Source organism: Marmota marmota, unplaced genomic scaffold, assembly GCF_001458135.2.
Source record: "Marmota marmota marmota unplaced genomic scaffold, marMar, whole genome shotgun sequence".
NCBI lineage: Eukaryota > Metazoa > Chordata > Mammalia > Rodentia > Sciuridae > Marmota > Marmota marmota.
This window is the reverse complement of record NW_026000185.1, coordinates 22,779,785-22,787,901: the sequence shown is the minus strand read 5'-3', so window position 1 is coordinate 22,787,901 and position 8,117 is coordinate 22,779,785. Positions and strand designations below refer to the sequence as shown.

General features: G+C 50.1%; 1 protein-coding gene and 1 non-coding gene across 2 annotated transcripts in view; one reads left to right on the top strand and one right to left on the bottom strand.

Moving 5' to 3' along the window:
- Nucleotides 1-436, bottom strand: part of Tmem248 (transmembrane protein 248) — a 30,554-nt gene extending 30,118 nt beyond the window's left edge. Inside the window, exon 1 of the mRNA XM_015491393.1 lies at nucleotides 215-436. The gene's annotated coding sequence lies outside the window, so the exon portion shown is untranslated. The remainder of the gene's footprint in view (nucleotides 1-214) is intronic.
- Nucleotides 437-5,533: 5,097 nt separating this feature from the next.
- Nucleotides 5,534-5,640, top strand: LOC125612436. Its single transcript, XR_007342798.1, has one exon. It is a non-coding gene; the product is annotated as a U6 spliceosomal RNA (small nuclear RNA).
- The last annotated feature ends 2,477 nt before the right edge of the window (nucleotides 5,641-8,117 follow it).

Genomic DNA, 8,117 nt, shown 5'->3' with positions numbered 1-8,117 from the left:
CCTCTCCCCGCTCGGCTCGGCCCGCCCGGCCTCCAGGCCCCTCCGAGCTCACCGTCTCCGGCCTCCCTGGCCTCCCCCGGCCCCCCGCCTCGCTCCTGGCCCTCCCGGTCTCCCTGCCCGGGCCCGCTGCCTTCCAGGCCTCCCCTCTCTCTTCCGACCGTCCCGGCCTCTCTCTCCGCCCTCTCCGTCCTCCCTCCCGACCCTCTCGGCTCACCCTCCCACGGGCCGGCGGCTGGGCGGACGCCCCGGCCGCGCGGGGCTCACAGGCGGCGGCGCGCGGCGGGCCCGCGGTCTCCCGGCACCATTCTCCCCGCCGCACCGCGCCGCGAGGACAAGAGCCCAGCCAGCTCCCGCCGCCGCAGTCGGCTCCTCACGGGTTCCAGCCGCCGCGGTTTCCGGGTGAAAAACACCCACGTCACTGCCAGCGCTGCGTGCCCCCGACGCAGGCGTAGACGGCGGCGCGGCCAGGACAAGCTTCCTCGGAACGTGGTTCGGGGCCCCGCCTCCCGGCAGGGCGCACCCCTAGAAGCCTGCGTGGCATACGCTCGCGGACCCGCGCGAGGGCGTGGTGCGCGTGCGCAGTGCGTTGGCGTGCAGTACGCAAAAGTGGGTGTGCGCACGTAGCGACTCCGTTCCTGTGCGCCTTCGGGGTGTGCTGTACGGTTCTGGTGCAGGGGACAGGGCGGGCGCGATCTCGATCGCGAATGCAGTGACTGCACTCTTGTGTTCATGCCGACTGTGCTCCTGTGGGCGAAGTGCCCCTGTGAGAGCGCGGTTGTTTGCCTAACGTGCGTGAAGCCCTGGACCGCGGTCCCAGCACCGCGAAAGAAAACGGTGGACGAGTGTGGTCTTGGGCGATCAGTCTGTCCAGTGCTCGGGAACGACCGCATACTAAGGCGCGCACGACCTCCCGTGGGGGCGCGTCACCCCAGGGGGCGCTCGGACGTGGGCCCCCGCGGGCCTCACCGAGTTTCCATCAGCGCCTCTGCGGTCGCTGTACACTGCGGGTAAGCAACAAGTGCAGACGGACTTGGATATGCTCGCGGGTGACTGACAGCGGCGCGGGGAACCCTGAACCAAGGTCGTGCGACGGTGGGCGTGGATCTCAGCACACTGCCTGGAGGATAGCACAGCGCAGGACGGTCACTGCAGCGACTCCAGTACCGGATGTTCCCAAACGTGCAGATCCAGTCGCATTGCTTAGAGATGCACACGGAACTGGCGGGATCAACACAAAGCGCGTTAGATGCACAAACTTCAGGTCAGGTGTTAGGAGGGAGAGTTGAGGGCTGTGGCGCAGTGGTGGAGCGCTTGCCTAGCATGCATGAGACCCTGGGTTCGACCCCAGAAACCAAATAAAAATCAACATAAAATAAAGGTATTGTGTCCACCTACAACTACAAAAAATATTTTTTTTACAAAGAGGGGGAGTTGGGAGGGGGAGGAGCTTCCAGAGCCCTTCAGCGCCTGCGAGGTGTTCTAGAAAGGTGATGGGTACATGATTACTTACTGAATTGTTGCGTTTACGTTTTATATATAGCACTTCGTATCTACTAAATATTTAATTTAAAAAACAACATTATTATTCACCATTTAGCTGGAAAGTTGTAGGGTGTGCAGAAGACAGTGGCACATACTAATTAAAGGCATACTAAGTTCCTAGATATCTTTTTTTAATTTCTTAATTTTTCATTCCTGGTATCACTACCACAATTTACAGGGCATATACCTGAAGTAATGAAAAGAAAGAAAGACAAAGCTACAACAGATAAAAGACCCTGGGAACGTACATCTAATTGAGTTTACATTACATTAACAGCTGCGCTTTTTGCAAACTGTGACCTGTCGGCCTGGACAAGAAGGGTTTCCATGGGCTGGGGTTGTGGCTCAGTGGTAGAGCGTTTGCCTTGCCTGTGTGAGGCACTGGGTTCGATTCTCAGCACCACATACAAATAAATGAATAAAATAAAGGTCTGTCAACAATTTTAAAATATTTTTTTTAAAAAAAGAAGGGTTTCCTGTGTGAGCTGCAGTAACTTTCCTGACTATGGATCATGGTTCCAGCTCCTCTGATGCATTTGGGGTGATGGTCTCAAAGTAACCTGCAGCTTTCCTACGCCCCTGCTAAGAACTGCAGCCCTTTTTGTTTTTATTTTTATTTTTTTTAAAGAGAGAGTGAGAGAGGGAGGGAGAGAGAATTTTAATATTTATTTTTTAGTTATCAGCGGACACAACATCTTTGTTTTGTATGTGGTGCTGAGGATCGAACCCAGGCCGCACGCATGCCAGGCGAGTGTGCTACCGGTTGAGCCACATCCCCAGCCCCGCCCTTTTTGTTTTTAAAACCTTCTATACCATACCCTCCACTTCCACCAGCAGATCATAACCACCATAAGGACTTCCAGAGTCTTCCCCCAAATTGCCCACCTTCATGGGTACATAATGTGATTGCTGTGGTCCAAAATCATCCTAGCTCCTCCCACCATAGTGGGATCTTCACACCTCCACCACCACCACTGTATCCATTGCCTTGGTCTCCATATCCTGATCCACCACCACTAAAGCCTCCTCTACTGCCTTCACCAGGACCATCACTCCATGTCCTCCTCCATAACTCTGATCTACCACCTCCACCACCGAAGACTCTCTTCCACCAAAATTTCCTCCAAGACCGAAAGCACCTCTGACACTCACAAGCTGTGGGGTCCACCTCCTGAGCTCTTGTGGCCCAGGAGACTCCATCTCTTGTTTAGAAAGGGCTTTGTCTCCGCACAGTTCTGCCCATTACAGTGTCGTATTTCTGAACAACACTATCAGCTGGATCAGGACACTGAAAGATGCAAAAGCGAGTCCTCTCTCTTCCACTGTACCTGTCTTCTATGATGTCTATGGTTTCAATCTTGCCATAGTTTCCAAAATAGTCTCTCAAGTTATATTCTTCTGTATCTTCTTCAATACTAACAAAAAAAATTTCACTGACAGACGAGCATCAGGCTTTATAAAACCTTCTCTGAAAACAGCTCTCTCTGGTCCTGCTGCATCCACCTCTTCAACACAGCAGGTCATAAAACCAAAGCCCCACAGAATGTTCTATTTGGGCTCTCGTTACCACAGAATCTGAGTGTGTCCCATTTCTCAAAATGTTCTGTAGGTCTGGGAATGTGGCTCTGGTAGAGTGCTTGTTTAGCATGCGCCAGGTTCAATCACAGCAGTGAAAGAAAAGTTTTCTCTAAACTATCACATGTGGTTTCAAAGTTCAGACCCCAGCAAACAGCTTTCTCCACTGCCCTGGATTCTCTGGGTCACAGCCCTCCTCTGAATCTTGCATTCTTCAGGCCTGAGGTTGGCACATGACACCAGCTCTCTCCAGTTGGCGAGGACCCTCCAAACACACATACGGTAAAGCACTGATCACAATGACCTAGGGTGTGCAGAGGGCTAATTCTGATAGACTCAGTGATAGTCTAAAAGTCTTGCTGAGTTTCTGCAGGGCACTGCCCCTGGTCAAGACGGGGCACAAATTCATAAACAGTGCTCTTCGTAACCAGGAACCCAGGGCAATCAGGAGCGGCTTGCGTCTGCCTCCCAACAGTGTTGACGGAGAAAGGTGAGACTGATGAGGGACACCTGGTCTCAGAAAGACCCGCAGGATGTTGCTGTTGAGGCCAGTCTCAAGCAGGGATGTGCCTATGTGACCAGTAATTTTTTTCTTTAAATAAACAGTATAAACTCCATTTTCAGCTCCCTGTTCTAAGGTGTTTTCATGTGGATTATCATGCTTCCTGATCCAAGACAGAAATGGGTTTTCTTGCCTCTTACAGGAGAGAGATGATAGGAGCCTCAACCTGGCCTTTCCATATCTCTTGCTGAGACAGCTTTTGGCTGCGATGTGTCTTTACTTTGATGTAGTTGCTATATTGTATTTTTCCCTGTCATTGGCTGGGGGGGGGGCTGTGAGTGCTGTTAAACCTTGTTGGTGTCACAAGTGGGATTTCCTGGAGGACTTCTACCCACTCTAAAAATATATATATATATATATACACACACACACACACACACACACACAGTTCAGGCATAATTTAGAAAGAAATGTGATTCTGATAAAGGGCTGAAAAATAACGAGATACCCTCAGCTTGAACTAAGACAGACTTCAAAAATGAATACTAATAATAAAATTTTCCAATGAAATCTGGAAATGAAAGAATCTGAACCTCAGGAGCTACAGAAATGGATCAGAAGAAAACCACAAAACAATGTCAGGACAGCTCAGATTTCAGTTCCTTGGTTGGTGTTTTCAGCATTAGCAAGGTAAAGTAAGTTAGAACCTCCTTCAGTTGAGCTGTACCCTGTCTGGTTTGCACTCTAATTTTTGATGAATCAGCTAAACCCATGAGACTCATTACAACAAAGAAGATAATTACAATGGGCTGAGAGCCTGGCAGCACACCTGTCATCCCAGCAGCTTGGGAGGCTGAGGCAGGAGGAGTGTGAGTTCAAAGCCAGCCTCAGCAACTTAGCAAGGCCATAAGAAACTCAGCAAGACTCTGTCTCTAAATAAAATATAAAAAGGGCTGGGCTGTGGCTCAGTGGTTAAGTGCCCCTGGGTTCAATCCCTGGTAACAAAAAATAAAGTGGGGTGAGATGACAATGAAAGGGAAGAAGTAGCAGTGAGAGGGATGACTCAGTGGCAGAGCTGAGTCGTCTTTTTGTCACTACAGGCTGCACTTTGCTAGACCTTTATGAAAATGGGTCCTGAGAGCTTGGGACCAAGGAGCAGCTTCTGGCTTTGCACACTGCAGGGTGGCGGGAAACTAGGGGCCCACCCCACATCCTCTGTTGGCTGCTACTGTGGGGAGATTCAAGCAGAAGCCCCCAGATTATTGGATGGCTTAACAGAAAGGTCTATTGTAGCCACACGAGGAAGGGCAATCTTGCTGCCAGCACGTGGGAAGCTATAGAGAGATGGGGAAGCTGGCAGTGTCACCTCAAGGGTGGGCATGGGGTCTTGCAAACTTAAAAAGGGGGCAACACAGGATGTGGCTCAGCCATACAGCACGCGCCTAGCATGCACAAGGTCCTGAGTGCGACTTCCAGCACCCACCCCCAAGAGAGGGAAAGAACTTAAAGAATGAAGCTGGTCAGCTGGTGCACAACTGTGGGCTACCCACTGAGGAGGCCAAGGCCGGAGGCCCACAGGTTCCAGGGCAGCCTGGGAAACGGAGCAAGACCCTGTCTCAAAAGAAAATAAAAAGGGCTCAGGATATAGATCAGTGGTACAGTGCCTGTCTGGCATGTGTGAAGCAGTGGATTCCATCCCCAGCCCTGCAAAACCAAATGAAGGGAGTAAAACTGATTGTAGTTACAGGCATCTGTAGTCCCAGGGGGCTGAGGGGGGCTCACTTGAGCCACAAGGTTGAGACCAGCTTGGGCAACATAAGGAGAGCCCATCTCTAAGTAAATAAATATATACATACAAAATAATAGAATAAAATAAAAGAGTATTAAATAAAAATAGATTGATTTTTTGTGAGTGTGCTTGCTTCAGCAGTACATTTACTAAAACTGGAACCATACAGAGAAGATTAGCATGGCCCCTGTGCAAGGATGACATGCAAATTCGTGAAGCGCTCCATATTAAAAAATATATATATAGAATAATTTTTAAAGGTTAGGTGGTAAGTCACTTTAGAGTTTAATCGGGCAGTCGCCCAGACTTGGGCTGAAAATAGTGCGCACCGTCCTAACTTTGCACCAGGCTCAGGATTGAGCCAGGGCCTTGTGCATGTGAGGCAAGCACTCTCCAACTGAGCTGCGTCCCCAGCCCTGAACAGTTCTTCAGTTCACCATTTTCTACTTCAGGATGGAATGATCAGGTAAGATTTGGATCCAGAAGAAGTGATGGCCAAGAATTTTCCAGCCCAGGGCAGGAGGACCACGTCTGAGGCCAGCCTGGTTAAGCTAGCAAGACCCTGTCCCACTCAGATTAAGTCTATAGTGCCCACAGCCCAGCGCTCTCCACAAGGGGGAGGACCCCTGGCCAGTGGTGAACATGGACATGAGCTGGAGGTCGAATGCCAGGAAGTGGGTTTGAAAGAGACTGGCGGCTGTGGAGCGGGCCCTGAGGTGAGAGCAAAGACTGTGCCTCAGCTGAGTGCCACAATTCCAAAAGCAGGCGAGGCCAGCCGCAAATTAGAAGAGACAGCCGAAGCCCCGCGACTACCATGTTGGGATTCCCACTTCTACATTCCCGCACTCAAGCACTACAGAGTCAGGGCTGGGCTGTGGCTCAGTGGTTGAGCACCTGCCCAGCTGTGTGAGCCCCTGGTTCCATCCTCATTACCTGGGGAGAAGAAAGAGAGAAAGAAAGGAAGGAAGAAAGCTTTATGGTTTATGGTGGGCGTGGCAGGCCAGGAGTCCCAAGGACTCCGGAGGCTGAGGTGGGAGGATCACTGAGCCCCCAGTTCAAGACCCCCCAGGCAACGCCATAAGATCTTGTCTCAAGGAAGGGAAAAGGGAGGGGAGGAGAAAAGAAGGCAGTCAACAAAAGATCGGTATCATGTGATGGCATTTGTGTAACATGCTCAGAAAGAGAGGGAGAAGCAAGTGTCAACGGGGAGGCGGCCAGCGGAAGGAAGAAAAGAGGTTTGTCGTTCTAACCAGCTGTACTGGACAGCAGCAGGCATTTCGGCTCACTGAACACAAATGGAGCACGACTTCAGTTCTCTGGTTGTGCATGATGTAAGGTCACCCATTTGTGCAATCATGTGTGCCTAGGGTAATGATGTCCGCCTCATTTCGCCATCTTTCCTACCCCTTCCCCCTCCTCTTCCCTGCCTCCCTCTTGCCCCATCAAAGTCCCTCCCTCCTCCCATGCCCCCCCATTATGGATCAGCACCCTCCTATCAGAGAGAACACTCAGCCTTTGGTTTTTTGGGATGGGCTGACTTCACTTAGCATGATATTCTCCAACTCCATCCATGTCCTGCAGATGCCATGGTTTTATTCTCTCTTAATGCTGAGGAATATTCCACTGTGTATATATTCCACAGTTTCCTTAGCCATTCCTGCCAAGAGGCTTCTGTGAGGGGAAATGAAAACTCTCCACAGCTGGAGTATGGCGATGGTCGCACAGGCTGCGAATACCCAGACACCCCCAGGGACATTTTCTGCACACTGAGAGGGGACTGCAGACACCGATTTTTCTTTTCTTTTTTTTTTTAAGTCAGGATTTCACAAAAGAAAGAAAATCAAAACAGGAAATCAGTTTTAGGCTTTCATCATGTGGTGATCTTTTTTTATTTTTATTTTTTTAATTTTTTTAGTTGTTGATGGACCTTTATTTTATTTATTTATATGCGGTGCTGAGAATCGAACCCAGTGCCTCAAACATGCCAGGCAAGTGCTCTACCACTGAGCTACAGCCCCAGCCCCTCATGTGGTGATCTTTATTAGTTTTATTTTATTTACTTATTTGTGAGTCAGGATCTCACTTTTTTTTTGTACCAGGATTGAACCTGGGACACTTAACCACCAAGCCACACTCCCAGCCCTTTTTTATATTTTGTTAGAGACAGGATGTCACTGAGTTGCCGAGGCTGGCAATGAACTTGCAATCCTCCTGCCTCAGCCTCCGGAGCCACTGGGATTACAGGCGTGTGCCACCATGCCCGGTTCAGAGTCTCACTTCCTGGACTTGAGCAATCCTCCTGCCTCAGCCTCCCGAGTAGCATGGACCAGCAGCACCACCGCACCCCCCCCACAAGGCAGGCAACTGACAGAGTGCTACACAAACCTGGATAGGATTTCACAGGAATAGAGGCTGTCTTAACTCTCCTCAGAGTCTCTACGATGTAAAATCCCAAGGCTCAGAACAAATTTCAAAAAGAAAAGTTACCCGAGAGTCTACAGATCAGGTAACCAAACACCTGCTTAGGTAAGGCAGCAGTACCTCCCTGCACTTGCAGGTCTGCTGGAATACTGAGATTGCTTAAAAACAAACAAACAAACAAACAAAAAACGTTAAGTGACTTTTCATATTTATAAAACAAGATCAAGGCAGAAATAGAGTGTAAGGATTGACAGGAAGGTCAGGATCTCTTGACCCCAGTGCCAGAGG